This window comes from Plectrocnemia conspersa, unplaced genomic scaffold, assembly GCF_051122295.1.
Source record: "Plectrocnemia conspersa isolate PC_06_02 unplaced genomic scaffold, ASM5112229v1 ptg000002l, whole genome shotgun sequence".
NCBI classification, from domain to species: domain Eukaryota; kingdom Metazoa; phylum Arthropoda; class Insecta; order Trichoptera; family Polycentropodidae; genus Plectrocnemia; species Plectrocnemia conspersa.
Genome location: NW_028277166.1, coordinates 24265849 through 24288226, shown reverse-complemented (window position 1 = coordinate 24288226; position 22378 = coordinate 24265849). Strand labels below are relative to the sequence as shown.

The following is a 22378-nucleotide window of genomic DNA, read 5'->3' as shown; positions in this document are numbered from 1 at the left end:
TAGTTAGTCTGTAAGGTGTTATGGCGGAGTGCTGTCAAATAAAAATTATGCTGGTTAAAGCGAATCACTTTGAAAACATGGTGTAAGGCAGTGATGGCGAACCTTTTTGAGAAGTGGGTCAAATTTTGTTTATTATTTTTTTTAATACTAGCACTAAGTCAATGACGTCACTAAGTCAATGACGTCACTTGGAAAGGGGAAGGGGAGGATGGTTAAAAACTACTTTTTACTACGAAACACGACGTTTTATGACCATGTATGTCATACACAGGTGCAGTGATACGATAAAAAATCAGCTACCCAATGTCCACATGGAAATATTTTTTTATAAATTCGACTTTCGTTATATATACTTTATTTTTTTAATATTTTTGATTGTCTATTCTCTTTTATAATATAAGAAAATAAGCTTATAAAAATCAACGCGTGGGTCATTTAAAAATTACTTGTAATTAAATGGTCAGAATTTAAATCAAATTTTGCTCAGGATAAAAATCAATTTTCGGTCAGAATTTTATTAGCAAAATGGTCAGAATAGATATTAAACGGTCAGAATAGATATTAAACGGTCAGAATAAAAATAATATAGGGTCAGAATAAAAATAATAAAGGGTCAGAATAAAAATAATATAGGGTCAGAATAAAAATAATAAAGGGTCAGAATAAAAATAATAAAGGGTCAGAATAAAAATAATAAACGGTCAGAATAAAAATAATAAACGGTCAGAATAAAAATAATAAACGGTCATAATAAAAATAGTATTCAGTCAGAATAAAAATAACACATGGTCATAATAAAGTAACTTGCTGCCATAGTCGCATATTTTACGTAGGAAACTTGAAGTTAACCTATTTTATTATCTAATTCTAATTGTGGTACTCACATATGCGTCTTCGCTTTTTGAACAATTAGTTAGTCATATATTGGATAATGCTGGACAATTACAAGATATACCGAAATGAGAACAAATCAATACAATATTATTAAAAAAAGGTTAGGTTGTTTACTTCTACAGTGAAAGTCGGCGCGAGCGGTAGCAAGACGCTTTCCTTTTCCTATATAATTTTTTATTTATTAATAAATAAAAACCATGTTATAAAATGAATTTTATTTTATTTTAGAATGTTACACTTTGATTATCATTCACCGTAGTGGTGGTCGTAGCGAAGGTCTAATACCTGCACTTCACTCTCCGAAAGTTGTCCTAGTGGAAGTTCGACCGAAGTCGGTCAAGGTCGCAGTTTTTCGAATAGCGTTCGCACAGCCGGGAATTTCATACGCGTGCGCGCTTCTCAACCTCGCGTATTATAACTACGTGCGTGTTTTAAACACAAAAAAAATTAAAGCCAAATGGAGAAAAAGGAGATGGTGGATGATTGCAATGCACCGGAATAGATCAATGTTAGTAAATAAGACATTTTATGTTGAATCGAGGCTTCACTGTCACTAATAAATAATAAACAGGAAACGTTCAAGTGTGCAACTAATGAATAATTTCTATTATTTTTTAAGGAAAAGTATGGAAAGTCAATTTACTGAATTGAGATTTTATATACAATATATAGCTTAGGTCTTTCTCTTTATGATACATGCAAAATTGACTGCGGATTTTTGCGGTTTTTAACACATTGCATACCTTAAAAATGTATTATTCTTAAAAATGGGACGGGGCTTAGTCGCGAAAGTTACGACCTAAAAATTTGTTCAGAATCACCAAATATACACATATTGAAAAAAAAACGATACCGGGTATGATAAAATGCTAGTCAAATACTTTTTCTTAATATAAAACAGCAAATTTGTGACATATACAATTTTTTTTTTACGCTACGCGGCTAAATTTTTTTATTACGCTACGCACGGCCGTTAAACACGGAATTCCTCTTCCTCGGGCCTACAATTAAAGAAATGTTAACGTCAAATTTAAAATACAGTTTTGTAATGATTGTAATTTTTTAATAATATGGTTACCGTGGTAAAATCAGTAAACGTCAAATTGTGGATCGCGTACTAATGAAATAAAATAAAAATTTGTTTGGAATGACTAAATATATACATATTTAAAAAAAACGATACCGAGTATGATAAAATGCTAGTCAAATACTTTTTCTTAATAAAAAAACAGCAAATTTGTGACATATACAATTTTTTTTTACGCTACGCGGCGAAATTCGCATGACCGTTCAACACGGAATTCCTATTCCTCGGGCCTACAATTAAAGAAATACTTTAAATAATTGTATTTTTTAGCACTTATAATATTATATATTTGACTAAGAGCACTTATGGAATCAACTAAAGTGGAGAAATAATTTTGGCCGTCCAGATCGGGCAAAAATACCAAACAGTGGCGCGATCGTGAAGACGCCCATATTAAAATTGAATCGTTCTATCTCAGTTTGCGATAAACCATCTCTATCTCTCTCTCTCGTCACGCGAGAGAGCGAAAGGGGAAGTATCTCGCCGCTCGCGCTCGAAGCGTCTTCGGGTATTAACTTCGGAAAGCGAGGGAATTTTTGGAGGCGACGAAGTCGGCCGCCTCGACCAAAATTACCCCCAGTTTACCTCCCGTTCGCGGTGACCTCGGAGAACTTGCGAGAGATTTTAGCGCGGGGACAACCGAGCTCGACCGAAGTAAGCCCGAATTTTCACATTATATTTCCCGTCCTTGGCCAACTGTCGCCTACTTTCGGAGAGTGAAGTGGAAGCATAATACTTGGTGTTGACAAGAGCTGTTGATTCAGCGTTGGCGCGTCAGAACTGTCAAGTTGCCGTTGAAAAGTTGTACCAATCTTAAACGATAACATTATTGCCAACTGTAAAAATCGAATCTGACCATGTGTCAACATAAATCTTACCATTTAATATTAATTCTGACGGATCCGATTTCAATTCTGACCAATTAATATAAATTATGACAATCTAATATTTATTCTGACCGCTAGTATTCTGACCATTTAATATAAATTCTGACCCATGCTATATAAATTCTGACCAAAACCATCTTAAAATTCTGACCCGAAAAATACGAGCCTTTAAAAATCCTGCGTGGGTCAGTGTCTGACCCGCGGGTCATAGGTTCGCCATCATTGGTGTAAGGTATTTTTTTTAATTTTATTAACTTATATTTTGACTTTGACTAGCTATTTAAAGACTAAGAGAAGTACACGATAATTGACTTAAACATATAATATATATTTAGAAATTATTTAGAAATTTAATTGTAGTTTTTTAATGTGTAACAAAAAACGTTCGTCACCGAGCGATTCCACTGCGACGGCGCCGACTAGCAAAAATATATATCTACCGGTAAAAATGTATTCCGATATGATTTCACTGAAATGACATATTTTAAAAATATTTTCGGGATAGATTCGAGACTTTTTTTACTTTATGGATTAGAATCAGGAACGTCATTTAAGCATGATATGATTTCACTGAAATGGAATATTTAATAAAAATATTTTCGGAATATTTTTTTTGAGAGATAATCCGAGAATTTTTGGTTTAGAATCAGGGACGTCATTTCAGCTTTTTCCAGAGGGGGGGGGGGGAAGCGCAAAAATTGGCCAATCACTGGTCGTTTTTTAATTATTTAGATTTAATTATAATTCATAGAAAGTTGCATGACATTTAATGAAATATCATTAAATGACATGCAATTTTCTAGACAAATTCAAGGGGGGGGGGGGGTTTGGAAAATACCTCCATCTACCCCACTTCCTCAAATGATGTTCCTGTATAGCGTTAGATATCTGCGTAATGGTGAATTCGAAGTAGGTAATATTGGCAAAGTCGTCATTGCCTTTGTTTGAGAAAGTGTGTTGTAACTATTAATGGATACGCATAATGTTTGTTTACACCGACGTAAACAACTTCTTAAAAATCTAGAGGCACTAGTCAATCAGTTTTATAATGCTTTTAGCGACGCAACGATTATGTCGGTCATTGTTAATTAGCACAGCGCAACGGTCAAAAAACACTAGTTGCTTGGTATGGTATTTGAACAAAATTTTCTACATGACCTTTTTTTATTTTTTAGTTCCTGCAACAATTTATTCTCCTCAAATAAGAACCCCGAGATGGTTTTTAAACAAAATTAAAATTTATTAAAATTAAAATTTCAATTATGGTTTATACCCTACAAACCTAGTACTTCAAATTCTAAATGCCCCAAATAGTATTCAAATGAATGGAAACGGCATCAAGAGGCTTCTTTTAGGTTATAAAAGATCTTGACAAATATTTAATACTAAAAATATTTTTTTTTTGAACTCTAAAAATAGGTGGAATTTAGGTAATATATGTACTATGAAAAGTTACTTTGGCACACAGACGGTTAAAGCAGTAGGAAATACTATAAAGCATTTCATACCATACGGTCCGTCAGAAAACTAATAATATCGATCTTTTTCACAGATAACAAATAATTTATGAACTGTGAATAAGTTTATTAATAATCCACGAAGTTAGAGTTATCGACGATTTAATTAAATAACCTTTTACCTTCTTCGAAATCTTCGCGATAAATTTGAACCTGGAAGCTGAGAAGAGTCGCCGAAATTCTGTGAGTTATATCGAGTTCCGCCAATTTATTACAATACGTACAAACTTAGTAAATTATTTCCAAAATGGTTTGTTAAAATTCGTTCGTAATAAAATCTTGAATTACCTCAAGAAGAAGAAGAACCACTAAAAATGATTAAAAATTCAAGGCTGATTAAGTGAATATGACGTTATGATGTTTTTCATAATAAGATTGTAGTTTTAATGATTCACATTGAAATATATTTTTAGTTTCTAAGAAAATAACTTCATCATCGACATTGATTCATTAAAGCATTATCCACGGTCTTTGAAAAAAGTTGTCGTTCACCGGTCATTTCCAGGTGTGCCCACGCTTTGAATCTTTTTTTTATTAGCGGTTTCGCATCGGAAACCATTCATCCGTCTAGCAAGGTTGGGTAACACGCGCGTGTTATTTATGCTAATCATCCGTGAACGATGGCGAACCCACGCTAATTTGTATAGTCTACAAATTTGAAGATAAACTAAAATATCTTATAAATATTGCTGTAAATAAAATAAAATAGCTCAGAAAGTGTGTGTTTTAAAGCATATTTATTCTTCTTCACATACAGAAATTTAAGGTAGTTTTTTTTGTTAAAAGATTATTTTAGACCGGAAGGCAAAAATTGTAGATCGCAAGGCTGGTGGTGAAATATATTTATATAGTTACAATTTAATATATTAAAATTATAAATATAATACGTATATATGTACTTAGAAAAGTATAATAAGTACACTTAAAATATTTATTATGAAATTTTAAACGAACACATAACAGCTGTTGCAACTTTACAAAAAACATAAAAAACCTTTTTGGATTTATCGAAAAAGAAAAATAGCCCAAAATCGTTTTGCGATTCCCATGCGTAATTTCTTCTTGTCGGAGCGGGTTCTTAGATTACCAAAGCAAAGATAAAGCCGCCGGCCGGTTAGAGTAATAGAAAATCGCAAAAAATGTTGGTCATTCAAATACTTTCGATTTTCCGAGAAATATTAATATTTTCAAACATCTGGCACGACCACTTTCAGAAAGATATCTGATCTGAGTGTCTTCTTTTATTACTTAAGAAAAAATAAGGCGAGTTTGAGAGTTAAAAATTTGTAAACAAGTTTTTGTCATTCCTAGATTTCTATTAAAACCTTCCAATAATATTAGACATGAATCCGCCTTTACTTATGCAGCGTTATAAAAAGTGCAGTGGTTGTAAACCTTTTAAAAATATTCGTACTGTTAGCCTCATATATTTGCATAATTAATTTATGATTTTACACATGTGTTAAAAATTACCACACGGCTTTATTAGTCGGTATAAACCCGTTCACCATTCGTCGAAGCCGCTTGTATCGAATATAGAAAAGGGTTGCACGAACTCCAGAACTATGGACAATACCCTTCACTCAATATTAAGAAAAATGTACAACATATTAATATAATATATCTTGTACATGTAAAATATAATTTTATTACGTTGCAGCAATTCTATTTAAATTCCATAATTACTCAGGAATTTCTTTACGATGTGTTTTCCTCGGACATAATTTAAAAGATAATACGTCTGGAAAATATCTGCTTAACTCACTAAATTTATTAAAATCATGAATGTATATTTTATTTAAAAAAATGTTCATGGCCGCCGATCGCTTCCACTTGCGGTCACGTCGTTCATTCATAAAAACGGTCCATTGATGAAACTGTGACGGCGCCTGGTGCGCGTGGGCGCTTCCGGTCGTGACGTCACACAGGTGATGTGCTCCGCTTAAGCCTCCCTCTTCTATGACTTATGACTACTTCTGGGAAGTGTGCCGATCATAAATAAACCATCGTTGCGACACGCAAAAATCGCTTCACGATAACGATCGCGTGTGCGGGTGTTTTGTGGTGACGACATGGACGACATAATCGATGTTTGGACCACATTCGGCGATGTGGCGCCGGTTTGAATAAACAAACGTCAAATCTTTCTTAACAATATTAATGTTTACACTTTAACTGGATTTTAATTTAATTGATAAAATATATTAAATAAGAATAACACTGACCTTTTTTAAAGTCAAATTATAGCTACAGTTTATTACTGTATTATATGATATACAGTGAATCAAATAGATGTTTAATTCAGCGGTATCAGTTACAGGCCTTCCATTGAGATGATAATTAGTGCTTTACCACCCATATTTGGATTTAGCTCGTATATTAAGGACAAGATGTTCCTACAGTTTTTTATTCAATCTTAAAATTGGTTTTGTGTTCTATTTATTTAATCTTTTGATGAACTGACGATGTCTGTTGTGGATTTTTTTTATGTCAATTCAGTGACTCAATACTTTTATAAAATTAATTTGAAATATTTTTTGTTATGTTAATTTATTTCGTACACTTTAATTTATTAATATTATTTTCTATAGAAATCATCTACGTTAAATAAAATTAAAAAATATATAAATATAATGCTTTTAATTTATTATTTATTAAGTTATATATGTATAAGTTGTAGAGGTAGTGCAGCTATTAATGCCAGTTAATTCAAATATCAACCATACTGGAAATCAGCTGATTCTCTAGGTCGGTCGACGAGAGGTTAAATGACTCATTGATCCATCAAGATCTTCGTATTAGTCTATCCAAAGTTGGGAGTAGATCGCTGTTCGTAAGTTTGAGATTAAGTAAACCTTATAAGATGAGAGTGATCTTATCAATCAATCATATCTCGTACGTTTTTGCCTCTTGAAGATGTAAGAATTTACATTCCGCTAATGGGATTTCATTCATCTTTTGGCGAGAGTCTTGGTTTATATTTGGTCAATGGCTATTCATTTAACTATACTATTTTTAGATTGCCATGTTAGTAAGTAAACTGATTACTAATCGAGATGTATTTATCATTAAGAATATAATGGAGATATTATTTGACCATGCTTCAATAATAGTGTGAACTTGTTAAATATTTTTTAGATTATCAATATTGACTTCGTTTTTATCAAATTTTCCCCCTCCCAAACAATATATATTTTAAGCATTACTTAATTTTAGGAGACATTCGATCATTAAATGCTAAATTTAGAATCAACTTATTTTACATATCATTGGCATTTCCTGAGCTCAATTAAAGTCCAGAATTTTCAGTCAATTTTCAATGCCAGATCATATTATCGCGATACTGTTGCTGATTTACAACTGAAATAATCAACATTCTGTCTTGTATTCAAAACATAATTAAAAGAAACAAGTAATTAGTTACTTTTATCTTCGTTTTGATAAAGTGTCTGTCAGTACTTTTCTGGATTGCCTTTAACTAACACATTATCCATTACGCGTTGCGTAGGAAGTTATTTCTTTCGAGCAATTAAGGGCTACGTATTTCACAATAAACTCGACAGAAAATAAAATTAAAAAAAGGTCAAAACGCGCACACTAATTGCTTGATTGTCGCTCATTAACTAATGATCTATTCTTTTGTAACACAAACTCTTAATGCTAGTAATAACATAACATCATTGAAACAACGCCTCCGAACATTACACGTCTCAATTGAGTACATACTATATTTTTAAGACTATGAAGCTATTTGGATACAATTTTGAGATATGATGGTAATGAGGATACCATAAATGCCATGATTATCTTTTGAACGACGTTTCATTTACATAATAAATTCAACATGGAGAGTATCTCGAATCTTGTATCATTAATCGATTGAACTGTTTTCACTCTTATGTTGCTCCACCAGTATAAAATGAAAACGAGTTAAAGTAATGCGATTTTCATATAATATCTATAAAGAATATTGAGATGTTATTTTATTATAATATTCAATATTAAATATATTTATAAGATCTGATAGTGACTTTTGTGAGCACTGAAATCACTTGTTAAAATTGTTTTTTTTTGCGGTACAGCTATATTATGGCACTTTCGCCATATTATATACTGTGTCTCAATTTAATGACAACTCAGCACGTCTCTCGTGGGAATCGATTAATATTCAAAGCGTCATCCTTGACGGTATTAAACCATTAAGTCGTTATCTTGAGATCTGCTTCGCTCGACAATTTTCGGAAGCCATTAACAATAAACAATTCGACCGAATTGCCTGATCGATTTTAATTGACCGTAAAATTTCTCGGATCGATGAACGTCTTCGGTGCAATTGTCGGCTTCGGTGGCCTTGATGTCTCATCCGTTCGATCGGATGAATTAATCAAAGGCTCGGTAATGGATGTCAAAGTCCTGGTTAAAAAGTCGTTTTGTTATTTTGATTGCCAATGTTGATTGCTGAGTCTTTTTTGTTGTAGTTATTATTGGGACATTAAGATCTTGCAATAAATAACTTATTGCAAGGTCCAAATTTAACTATGTAAAAAGCATATTGTAATTTTCATTTGACCTATGGATATATCTCTATTATTATCTGTTTCATATTATGTGATTATACTGATTATAAATGGTTATAATGATATTGCTATTACGTAATATTAAAATGAGATGTGATTTTCGATAATTTAAGCATAATTTATCTGACATATTATTTTTAACACAAGCTGTGTATTAAAAAATGGTAATTAAGTATAATAATTTGTTTCTGCAATTTAGGAAAGTAAGTTAACAGAATTTATGATTCCTGAAATTAAAAAAAAATATGAAAACATATTTTATTTTATTTTTTAGATTAAATTAAGACCATCGTGGCCTAACAGGTTACCCCAATGCGCCACGATGGTCGAAAACAAATTTTAAATTTACAAAACAAAAAAAACGTATATATACATAAATAGAACAATACTTAAAAATAATAAACATAACAAAAAATTATAAAATATCAAAATTAAATGAGACAAACTGGATCAGCTCCTTGTAGCCAACATTAAACAGGTCAATATGTAATGCAAGCGTATTAAGGAGCCGTATGGCCACAGCCATAGGCGAGTCGGCAAGTGCGGATGTCCTAGCCCTAACTGCCATCAAAAGAGGTCTCGATCGTGATTCTCGAAAATGTTCCGGAACCCAAAACTGGAATTCCTCGAGAATAGCTGGATTGTCGACAGCACCTTTTAGTAGTTTGAAAAAATGCTTAGCGACATACAGCTTTCTGCGAGAATTCAGCGAATCATATCCCAACGCCCCTAAAAGAAAGGCGCTGGGATATAAGTACGGATAATAACCAAATGTCCTTTTGTAAAGGTATCTTAAATACCTTTTTTGAATTTTTTCCACTAAAAAGGAATATTTGGCTATTCGGGGATTCCAAATTATAGATCCCGATTCAAGAATGCTACGAACTAAGGTGTCATAGAGGATGCGAATAACTGACGGATCGTCAAAGTGAAAGGCATTCCTCATAACAAAGCCGAGCATCTTGGAAGATTTATTACAGACGTCGTGTATGTGTAGAGAGAACCTCCATTTGCTCTCGAAAGTGATTCCGAGATCTTTAATGGAAGTTTCTCTAGTCAAAATGTTACCACCGAGATGGTAGAAATAAGCTGATGGCGAACGGGATCGAGAAAATGACACAGTATGGCACTTTCCGACACTAAAGGGCAGACGGTTAACGGAAGCCCATCTCCACAGAGAGTCTAAATCACTTTGTAGAGAGAAGGAGTCCGCAACAGATCGAATGCATTTATATAATTTTAAATCATCTGCGTACAGAAGAAAACTTGAATTTTTAATTGCTGTATTTATGTCATTAATAAATAACACAAAAAGCAGAGGTCCCAGATTGGATCCTTGAGGAACCCCCGAAGGGGTAAAATATTCCTTTGACAATCGGCCACCATATGAAAAAATCTAGAAAAATCTTTGGGTATGTATAACTTATATATAAATAAACATTTTAACTGAAACATTTACTGAATGTTTCACTCAAGGAAATTACCTTTCAAAAATTTTCACCTAGCAACGGCCACAACAATTAGGTAGATTTTTGAGTACAAAAGAGGTTTCATTTGGATTTTTTAAGCGGAGTTTAAGAATCTATTATCGGAATTATTTTCTAATCTCGGGATTTTCAGGATCAGAAATACAACCGGAAGCCCGGGATTGCATTGTTTCAAAATCTCATGTTACTATTATATTATGTTTATGTACTCTGTTGACTTTTATAACGCGTACAATATTAGTTAATTCTTGTGAAAGATCTGATGCATAGACTGTTTCAAGAATCAACCCACAATCAGTGTGAATCAGATGATTCAAGCACTCGTGGACATTGATACAATATGTGTAATCCACAAGGTTTCCCAAAGGTTTTAGTAGTTCTTTCAACTAAAAAAAAAACAAAGAAAAAAATCTTTAACCGCGGCGTTGGCGTCACCGTCTCTGCACCCACCGTAAGAATTCCACACGGTGCAAAACCCGGTTTCTGCGTGGTGAAGTTATCAATTTCATATTTCATAATTAATTATTGACTTTTGATAACCGCCCACGCGCGAGCCGAGGTTTGAACTTGAAAGCGTGCTAATAAAGCGGCGGGCGTTATTTATCTAAACGGCCTTTCGCGGCCCACCGAAAAGGCCCCACGCCAACAATTTTACTTTTGTTTATTTTTTGACGATCGTCCGATGCGCCTCTGTTTGAGTATGCGATTAAAAAGCGAGCTTGCGATTCAAGTGTTGCCATACGAAAGTGAAATTATAGCAGGTATTTAATAAAACGTGGCCAGCGCTACTGCAAGTAGCGATGACAATCAACATTTTAAATCGTGAACAAATGAAATAAAACCACCGATTCATATGCACAGTTGATTGAAAATCATATATAAATAAAACTTACTTGCAAATTAGTTAAGCTTTTAGAAAATATTTCTGAACTATAATATTTATGAAAAAATATTTAGTGACTTCATTCGTAACAGCATTTAAAAATCATCCTGCGATTGATTTCAATTACAGAATAAACTATTCTCTTATCTGTTTATACTGGCACCAGTCAAGCACACGCTGGAGTTCGCGGATTATAGTGTGGGAGAGCGAGGGACGCGTCTTGAGGTTAAAATCCAAACCTTTGAGAGGAAGTGACCTCTCGGGTTGGCCGTCTGAGGTAGGGCGCGAGGCACTACTTATGACGAACAAAGCATAGCAGAGTCATGCAAGCAGTGCCAACGGGCTCGGCCCTGATGGGAACCGAGGGCCAAGGCTGCGACTGAGGCACCATATACATCCCTCAAATATCAGGGGGTGGTGTTGTGACAAGGATGATACGCTATGCATGCAGTGCAAATCAATTATAATGAAACTTCGATAAAATATGTAGTACTACGGGGGGTGGGTCCCGCTCATGCGGCCGTCACAAGCTGGGTGCCCGCCCATAGGGTTGGACTCGTAGAGCCCAAGTACTGGTAACGGCAGTGGTGTACGCAACGCATACCATAGTAGCTATACACCTATCTGTTTATACATAACAATTATATTATACGAACACGTGTCTAAAAAATAATAAAATTTAAATTCATATAGAAAATCCTCAATTCTTAACTGCAGGTCTTCTTTATTATTCAATTTTAGGATTACACATTCATAAAATATGAGTTAGTTAATTAACTCTTAGCTGCAGGCTTTCTTTAAAGTTCAGTTTTAAGATGACAATTAGTATTGCAATTAATACTGCGGCACGTAGTCTCCAAGTCGTCTCGAAGATCTAGTTTCATCTAGTTTCCCAATTAAGTTTTCGGCGATAGCTATGAGGAGCTGGATAAAATATGTGGGATAGTGCTCAAATATTTTAGATATGCACTTTATATTTTTTTTACTGAGTTTTATGCTATAATTATTTTTTTATATAATGACCATCATGACGCATTAGGTAAATATGATAGTAAGATTTGTAATAAAAAATAAGATAAATTAAAGTTAGATAAAAAAAGTTTGGTTACCTTAACGGCCGTGACTTCGCAGCCAGTAAGAAGCAAGTGGAAACTAGTGAAAAATTTATTATATTATATTACACATTGCGACAGAATATGATGGGCGAGATGTTTTCTCCGAACAGTGGTGGAGAAGCTGGCGCAGGGATATTGTCCGTGGAAGATCCTTAACGGCCTTGTAGGTGACGTGGCAGCGACAGTGTAGTGGAGACATCTGGTGAAAATATATTTTGACTTTACTAGTGAAAATATAATTACTGAAAAATACACATTCATCATAACATTTATACATCGGATGTAAATATATATAATATGTTACGACATATAAAAAAGCTAAAATTATATAATTATACATAGCAGCTGCTAGATAAATTATATTTTCACTTGTAAAAATATATATCTACCAGTGAAAATGTATTCCGATATGATTTCACTGAAATGATATATTTCAAAAAAATATTTTCAGGATAGATTCGAGATTGTTAATTTTTTATATAATCTGAAAATTTATAATTTAGAATCAAGGACGTCATTTTAGCTTTTACTAGGCGGGAGGGGGGGGGAGTTTGCCAATTAGTGATCGTTTTTTTAATATTTCGATTTAATAAAAATTCATAGTATTTAATTAAACGACATGCATTTTTCTGGCCAAATTTTAGAAGAGGGGGGGCAAATACTTCCAATTGCGCCAATTAGTTATCGATAGATTTCAAATATATATTTTCTGGAACATACTGTACTTTTGATTAGTATCGCTACATCCTACACGCAAGAGCACTCGAGTGCCCGCTGGCAAAATGTGGTATCGTTTGTATGAATATTGCCTTTAAAATGTGATAGGTGTGTCCATGGTTGTTTACGTAGGATTTAGTAACACTCGTGTAGTAGCCGACGCACTGAATACAAAAATATAATAGGTGTGAATATTTGAAAAATATTCGTTGTTACTAATTTAAATTTATTTATTTAGGTTTAATTAAGACTATCGTGACTCCAATGCGTCATGATGGTCTAATGAAGATTTGTGATAGTGTTTATATCATCAATAGTAATTTGTATTTGATCTGATAAAATTATTCCAATTAAGATGAAATGTTTTTTATCTGTAGTTATCTGTAGTTGTTCTTATTTTGCACAATGGTTGCATGTCGACAGTTCTTCTTGCAATATTTGTCTGTATGTCCATATCCACAGAATCTAGAGTAGTGTACGCCACAGCGCTCAATTTTTAGATACGTTCGCGCGTGCTAGAGCCGAGTCGCAAGATGAAAGTCGTATATGTCGCACGAAAATACGATTGTATGCTGTTTTTGTTTCTACCTGCGCTGCAATAACGGTCATTATCGGGAAACTGCAGCATATTGGCGTACTCTGGTGCGTTTAGCAGAGGTCAATAAAAATATAACATGTATGATATATTATATAAAAAATGCAATTAAAAATATTTTTTTATATATGTAGTGATGCAAACTACATAAATATAATATATATAAATTGACACATATAAAAAAATATATTAACATAGAAAATATACATATTTTAAAATACAATTGATTACATTTAAAAAAAAAAAAAAAGTTTTTTAAGCATGAAAATCTAAAAAATATTAAACAAACAATTGAAATGTTCCGATCGTGGGTAGTTGCTTCGATGATTTCGGTTGCGTTAGCTGATGATTTGTAGAGGTTGTTTGTACAGCGAACTGTACAAAATGACTCTTATGTATATCTCCTTCTGGAAGGCGTCAGTGCTTGTTTGATTTTTTTATTATATCAATACAGTCTTCATTCGATATGGTTTTAGATACATATTTAAAAATGACATCAGGTAATTTTTTTGGTATAATTGTCTCCATTTTATTGTTTATTTTTTCATTTTAAACATTTAACAATATTTTCAGTTATTATTTTGTTTATTTCAATCCGATATATAGAGGGCTTCATTGTTAGTTCCATTTATCTGAGAAAACGCTGATGATTTGATATATCAAATTATTTTTTCGTATTTTTATATTTTGAAAGATTAAGTAATCACCAGAGTGATTGTTTTAAACCAAGTATGTGCAGCTTGTTATTATCGGATATTTTTTTAAAAACGATATGCATATTCTACGACATGTTTTTTAAGACTTCGACTCAAGTTTAAATGCTTGAATAACACTCGATTTAATCGACATTTGAAAAAGGTAAAAATATACAATGCCATGGCAAAGTTATTGGACCGAACTATAAGGAAAACCAGACAAACATTTGTTGTAGCCTAATATTTAGAATAAATTAGCTGGTTATGAATGAAGCTTCTCATATTCACCCTGTTGGTTTAGTCCTCGGCATTCGCACACCTCAGAGGCATCGTCTGGAGATCAGGTCTTGGTGACGCGCAGGTTGCGATGTAGGTGAACCGGTTACCCTACATGGAGTTACTCTGACACGAGCTGCCATCTCACGCGCGACACCGAAACAAATAAATTGCCGAACGTTTAATTCGCATTACAAACGCGGCGGGGTGTCCTTTTACGGCCCTACTATATCGCGCTCGTTATAATATAATGTACCCCCGGCGCCAATTATTTAAACATTTTATGCTCTTTGGCAAAAGAATGAGTGTTAAACGCGTTTTAATCGCTTGCGTCGCGTGATCGATGGCGGGATATTTTTGGTCGAACGGTGGCGTAAAATAAAAAGGGGAGGTATTATAAAATGAGATTATAATTATTATTACAAAAGGGGAGCCGTTGTAAGTATTATATAACGATGATGATGCGATGAATTGGTTAATGATAATCAATCTGTGCTGTAAGGTTGTGTTTATAAAAGTAAACATTACCATACAATGTATTTATTATACGACAGTTACGGCAGTATAATATACGTACTACTTTTTTAGCAGTTACGTATACTTCAACACACTAAAGGCTACTATTTTTATCTACTGCAAGAGTTCCAGCAATGTTACACAGGCTTTAGAAAATCATCCATTAATGTAATAAAAAAGTCCAAATACATTTTCACCAGTATATATATATTTCTACTAGCGAAAATATAATTTAATTGATAGGCGCTAATATGATGCTTTAAAATGTCTATGAAGCTCAATTTGCCAGTTGTGAAACGTCCATTTGCTGTTCAAACCCAGATCTAACATAATGCAAGTTCTAAAACAACTAATTATAGTTTTAGAACTTTCAATAAGTCAAGTCCAAAATACAAACTAAGACACCTCATCTCTCAGGGGTAAATATACGGAAGTATAAATACAGACAGATATTGCTACATAGTTTGTCTGCAGTTCGATATTATACTATATTTACAAATATGATAGCTATCCTTATCGATATTACTTTGGACTTCTAATATAAGAGGGCTGATCAAAGTTTATTCAAACCGAATTTTGGTCAATAGGAGAGCGCAAATACAATTATCACTTCTCAGAAGGCAAAAATTCACGTCAAAAGCAATAAAATCGTGTCGGCGCCGTCGCAGTGGGAACGCTCGGTAACGAGCGTTCCCACTGCGACGGCGACGGCACGATTTTATTGCTTTTGACGTGGATTTTTGTCTTCTGAGAAGGGATAATTGTTTTTGCGCTCATCTATTGGGCGAAATTCGGTTTAGATGTGCTTCATTCGATTCTCAAAAGTTTTAATATAAACGCGCTTTTTAATATAAAATAATCGAGCATAGCACGATTTTATTCCCTTTGACCTGGACTAGAAGTTCACTATATGGCAACACTGAGTAGCAAAGAAAACACGACTAATTATCAAGTAAATATTATGAGTACATATTTTTAATAATTTTTAATGCCCAATTAAAATATTTCGCAACGGTTGTTTTTATATTTATTTATAGCACTGAAAGGGTTAACTCGTACCTATTATTATTTATTGAAGAAATTATATTACGATGCTAAAAAAAAATTATAAAATGTCATTTTTGTCATGAGGCTCGGAATCATTGTTTTTCCAGGGTCTGGGTTCGCTCTCGGGGGCCTTGGTTGTCCACAAATATCCACCTTGGAAGTAACGCTTTCACTAAAGGATTTACCGATGAGAGAGCTAAATATTAACGCGATTGATTCTAAATTGCTCCTTTCTTCAATTTGTGCAAACTTCACAACTCACGCACGCATCCAGCGCCAATCACGAACTCACTTTTAGCAAAAACAGACTCACCAAACCGACTCAGCTGATTACTAGGAAGCAGAGACCACAGAGAGATGAAGCTCTACGACTATACATAGTATATGAGTAAAGTATTTATTAAATATTTTTATCTGAATATTCAAATGTTCGAATTCCGAATATATTTACCTGTTTTTTTAAATATTAGTAATTAAAATAGTTGTCCTACTATTTTTGTGGAGGAATATTAAAAAACAATTAATTGCTAAGACCACGAAAAACCGAGCAACTCTAAAAGCACAGTTTTCATTTAATGGTTATTAAAATAAATTAAATGTTTAATTATTAAATAGCATTAAATTTTATTTATTTGTCTAGAATTGATTTCTTGTTCATCAAAATAGCAGTTAATTAGAAACACTAAAAAAATTTGCGCTGCGCAGCCGAATAAATAAATATTTTTTGGTAGTTTTGAAGGGTTTCTTATATTTTATTGTTTATAATATTATTAATAATAAATTATCCTTATTAATAAATTATCCAAAACGATCTTGAAATAGCTACTCTAATTGTTTCCTGCTACTTGTGTTTTAATAAAAATATAGTAATAAGAAAATAATCAGACATTTTCGAATATGTACTGGAACTTATTTATAATAAAGTAAATATATTGTATTTACTATATACTTGTTACCTTTTTGATACTGAATACTTTTACAACTTGCGACCTATCCATGAAAATTGTACGTCGTCAACGTTCGGCAAATATTATTTTTAGGTTATTAGATATCGTTTCTAGATTCGTTCATTATATGTTTCTAAAAATAAATGCGAAAATTAATATTATAGATAGATGAAAATTGACGATTAAAACTTACAGATAAGAAATGTTGGTGACCCTTGTTATTATCCTGTACTATTCGCATTATGTTTATTCATACATGATGTAAATCAAAGATCATCCGATAAGGATCGAGGCTTCGTTCGCTTCCAACATCCTAAACAAGTCTATAAATATAATTCTTGCAACGCATGAAAACCGAATATAATCCTGTTTACATACATACTACATATGTACATATGATATAAATAAAATCCAACACACTTTCTATAAATGCATGCGCAATGATGAAATTTAGGTTTAGCACCTTTGGAAAAATCTTATGTAAACCAGCTTACCTTCCAATTTTGTATGACTCATTACATTCTATATAGAATTCAATATATTGATATCTTTCCAAAACATTTTCCATGACTAAATGTATTATCCACGGTTCTAGAAAGATGTATCTATTATGTATATTCTTTATTAGCCCACCTTTTATGTATCAGTACATTCCCAAACGTTCTTTAGGAGTTTTCTCACCTCGCTATAAGTTATCGACATTTTAGCGCATCCTTACCATAAACCCTAAATAATATCGAGTAGGTAGCCAGTTTGACGTCTTAATTATTCGGCGTGAGTTAATAGGTTTCCAGAATGTTGGGTTCCTAAAAAAGATAACCGACCCCGAGGCTGGAGGAACCTGTCCTTATCCACCAGCTCGATCGGACGCTTGTTAACCACCTGTAAGTGTAGTAATGACTTTTAAATAATTTTAATGATTAAAATTTTATGATCAAGACGGTTTTTCGCGGACGTGCCGAGAAAGCGAAAGCAAGCATTGGCAATTTGGCCGGAATTTGATATTGAATCATAATCGCACGTTTACGCATTGCAAAAGTTTTGTGGTAAAGGTTATACAAAATTAACAATAAAAAACCTATTCTTAGTAATTCTAAAATCATGTAATGTGCTATATATTAAACGTTCGATTGGTTAAATTAAATGGTTTTAGATTAATGTTCGTCGTGGGTTTAACGAGTGACCTCGACAAAAATGTGCAATTTTCATTCCGATGTATATCTGTAACTAGGCTGGGTAGATTCTATCTGAGTTTCCTTATCTTTATAGCAAAATATTTATTCATAAATTAGTTTAAGTATACAGTTCAGATTTACCATTACAATAAATCTTTTTGATATAAATATTGTCGTTACTTTCAAGAAATTTATGTTGTACGGTATTTATATACCAGTTTTGTACATATTGAATAATCAATAGTGTATACAAAAATCGTCTAAATTAAATGAAATATTTATTTATTTATTACCTATTTAAAATACAATTAATAATACATAATCTTGTTTGTGATTTAAAATGTAGGGGCCGATTTATTTTGTTAGCCACGAGTCCTGTGGTGGCAAACTGGCAACACATTGACGCAGTGGCTGCCAGAGCAACGGCATTCCCTTGGCGTCTTTTCAAAATTATTATGTTTAATTGAACAATGAATGATAAAATCAATCGATTATGCCGCATTGTTTTTTTTTTATAAAATTATACAGTATGTTTATTACATAAATAAATATTTTATATTTATAAATGGTTATTAAAAACAGCTCTGTTCAAAACTTTTTATAAAATATTCCTTTCTTTTGCGACTTTTAACACCCTCCATGAAATAAACCGTAATTGCATGTGAAATTCAAATTATATTTTATTTCAAATCTGACCATTATGACTTTACATGTTTCCCTAATTCGTCATGATGTCTGTTTAAAAAATATATTTTAAAATTAATTATTCATTTCAATTAAATTAAGAGCATGTGGGATACGCGAGACGACACTTGGTACGCAAAGTAATTTTTACACGATCGTAAACATAAAATAAACGATAAATTTCTAGTAACGAAACATTCGGATACTCGTAGAAGAGTGAACTTTCAGTAAAATTATATTTTTACTAGTACAAATATAATTTCACTAACCATTTCAGTGAAATCATATCCGAATATATTTACACCCATAGATATATATTTTACTAACGAAATACAATTTAATAATATAATATAATTTAACTGAGATTTAACTTGAGAGTTGCGAAACGTCCTTTTGCTGTTCAAACCAAAACCTAACCTAAACAATTTAATCGAAGGAAAGTTAAAAAACTAGAGTTGGTTTTAGAACTTTCATTAATTCATGTTTGGTTTGATTTATTCGTTAATGTTTAAACAGCAAATAGACGATTTGCAATGAATCTGTATTTTTCAGTTATATTATATTTTTAGTAGTATAAATATAATTTTATTAACTAGTTAAAATGTGTCAAACAATTGATTTAAAATTTTATTGGTCATTACCGATATACGTGCATTTGTAACATTTTGGCCTTAACAAGTGCTGTGTCGCTCTACAGCTATTTATTTAAATGAAATACGCTGGTGGCGTACAGGATTTGACAAGTGGCGTTCACAACTGTCAGTTGAAGACTATCAGGGGTTTTTACACGCTTAGAGCAGCATATGATTTCACTAGCACCTGTTAGATATGTATAAGTATTTACTAAAAAAAATGTACTTCAATATAATTTTATTAAAATGCCAGTGAAATATATATGTATTCAGGGGTACGCATTTCATTTTTTCATACTTAAGGTTTAGATATCACTGTTCTATGTCTATATATAATATATACTTTAAAGCTCGCAGCTGAAAATCGTCAAGCATTAACGGATTGCCAACACCACCACTTAGAAACTCGAAATAGTGCTTCATTGAATATTAGTATAATTAAATACATAAATTTACTGCTACTAATTTACATTCTTTGAATATTTCCTCTCATGTCTAATATTTTTTAAACGTTCAAAAAGCAATAAAGTCAACAATAATTTGCAAACAAATTTTAACATAAACATCGCTGCGTCAAAAAACTACAATCTGTCCCTTTGAATAATAATGTTTATTGTGAAAGTACTACCTAGAAAGTGGGTTCTTTTGAAGGCAATGTTCCGGTCAGAAAGTTTATTTTTTTTAATTTTGCGACTTTCTATTTTGTTTTGTATTGTGTATAATAATATTTTTTTATTTCTGTTTTTTAGGCGCCATGCACATGGCCATGGACATAATTATCACTTACGTTTTTTTTACTTTTTTTATAATTACATACAAATAAAATGTGCCAATTTATAGTGATTGCATTTATCAAAACATATAGTAAATAAGTATGTTATAAAAAACTGTTAAATAATATTTGTTTTTAAATTGCCTCGCCAATTCGACTTATTGTGGATAATTTTAGAGATTAGATAATCTAATTTAAAATCGTGTAGATACACGCTTTTAAATTTGCGCTATGCGTTGAAAAAATCACTTATTATGCACTTATAATTATATCCAATTTCATACTATTATTTGACTGATAAAATATTTCAGAATTTATTAGTTTTAAATACCATATTTATAACATGCGTATATAATCTATTTTGTTTTATTGTGAATCTTAATTAGGCGCAATTTAAGTATATTTAAAATTATTTTTTATATCAATAATAATTACATTTTATTAATTAATATCGTCATGAACTGTTTTATGATGATCTTCCTCAAAGATTTTTATGATAAAATGCTGCTTATGTTTTAAAAAGCACATTGGTGATTGAGCGGCACCTCTGGGGGGGCGCAGGCTCTCTGGGAAGAGCGGCCTTTCATATGTATCCTTGACGAATGTGAAAAAGGGCGTATTTAGATCTGTGTTAAATATCTTCTATGTACAGATCTTCTAACGAAGCAAGGGTATGTTTTACCGATGGCCATTTGCAGGCGAACATTGTGGTTGAAGATAAAAACAGATATAATATACCAATCATTTATATTTTTAAAATACAACTTGACTCCCACCGCTCGGATGAAATCAAGACCACTTTATTAACGTATGCACTGCTGCTTCATTCTGCATACATTACACATATGATGCACTTATTAAATGTTTATAGTCTTGTCATAAAACACGACGTGAAGTGAGACGTCGTTCGTGCTACCACTCGCCGCCCAATTAATGGCAATTACCATCCCACACTCGGCCCATTCGCGAAACACTAATTTAGGGCCTGGGGATCTGCCCCCTGCGAAAACGATACCATTGGCATTCCAATTCCAGCATTGTCATCATAAAGCAAGGCGACGCCTGCCACTTTTCAACGAGGTAGTCATAAAATATAACAGCTGTAAAACGGATGTTGAAGTGCAAAAACCGTTCGATCGAAGTAATTTACTATCCATCTATCAAATGTATTATAATGATATTCTAGTGTCTGGTACATTCTTTACCCACAATTATTTATTGCTTGAATTGAAACAATACATTTACTTTAATTTATAATGATATTTTTACGGATGGTGTACATTTATACTTTTTATTTATTTAAAAATTATTACATTCATAGAATGTTTTGGAATCCTGTTTTATTTCATAGCGGTTATTATTTAATATATTAATAATCGGCAATTCACTAATTTGTTAATTAACAAATGTAGATAAAATGGAAGAACAGCTCTATTGTCAGATTGCTTTCATTAGGATCGGAAGCTGAAGATGATTCATCATAGAAGTTAACTAGTGAAATAAATTAACTTATTTGTTTTTGCATAGCTTAGCAAATCGTAGATGTATTGCAATGAATGTTTTAAGAGCAATATTATATATCTCTTGATTAACAGTCAGTCACAAAGCTTTTAGCTTGTAGTGACATTGATATAATAAAACTCGTGTAATTATCGTATTGTGAGTGTATTTTAAAAGTATTTTATTTATACTGCTTCTTATGTGCTTTACTGTGCCCATTTCAAGCTACAGCTTTGTGTTTTCTACCTCGTTATTACTATTTAAATATTTATATCTCGACATATATTGAATCTATTATAGTCATCCGAACAGAATCTAAAGTCTGAACCCGAGTTTCTTTGCCGTTTTACAGGGTGGTCCTATAACACTGAAGGA

General features: G+C 32.5%; 1 protein-coding gene across 1 annotated transcript in view; it reads right to left on the bottom strand.

Annotated features, from left to right (window-relative positions):
- The window catches only part of LOC148238118 (sortilin-related receptor-like), a 309166-nt gene that overhangs the window by 105579 nt on the left and 181209 nt on the right, over positions 1-22378 (bottom strand). The gene's annotated exons all lie outside the window — the stretch shown is intronic.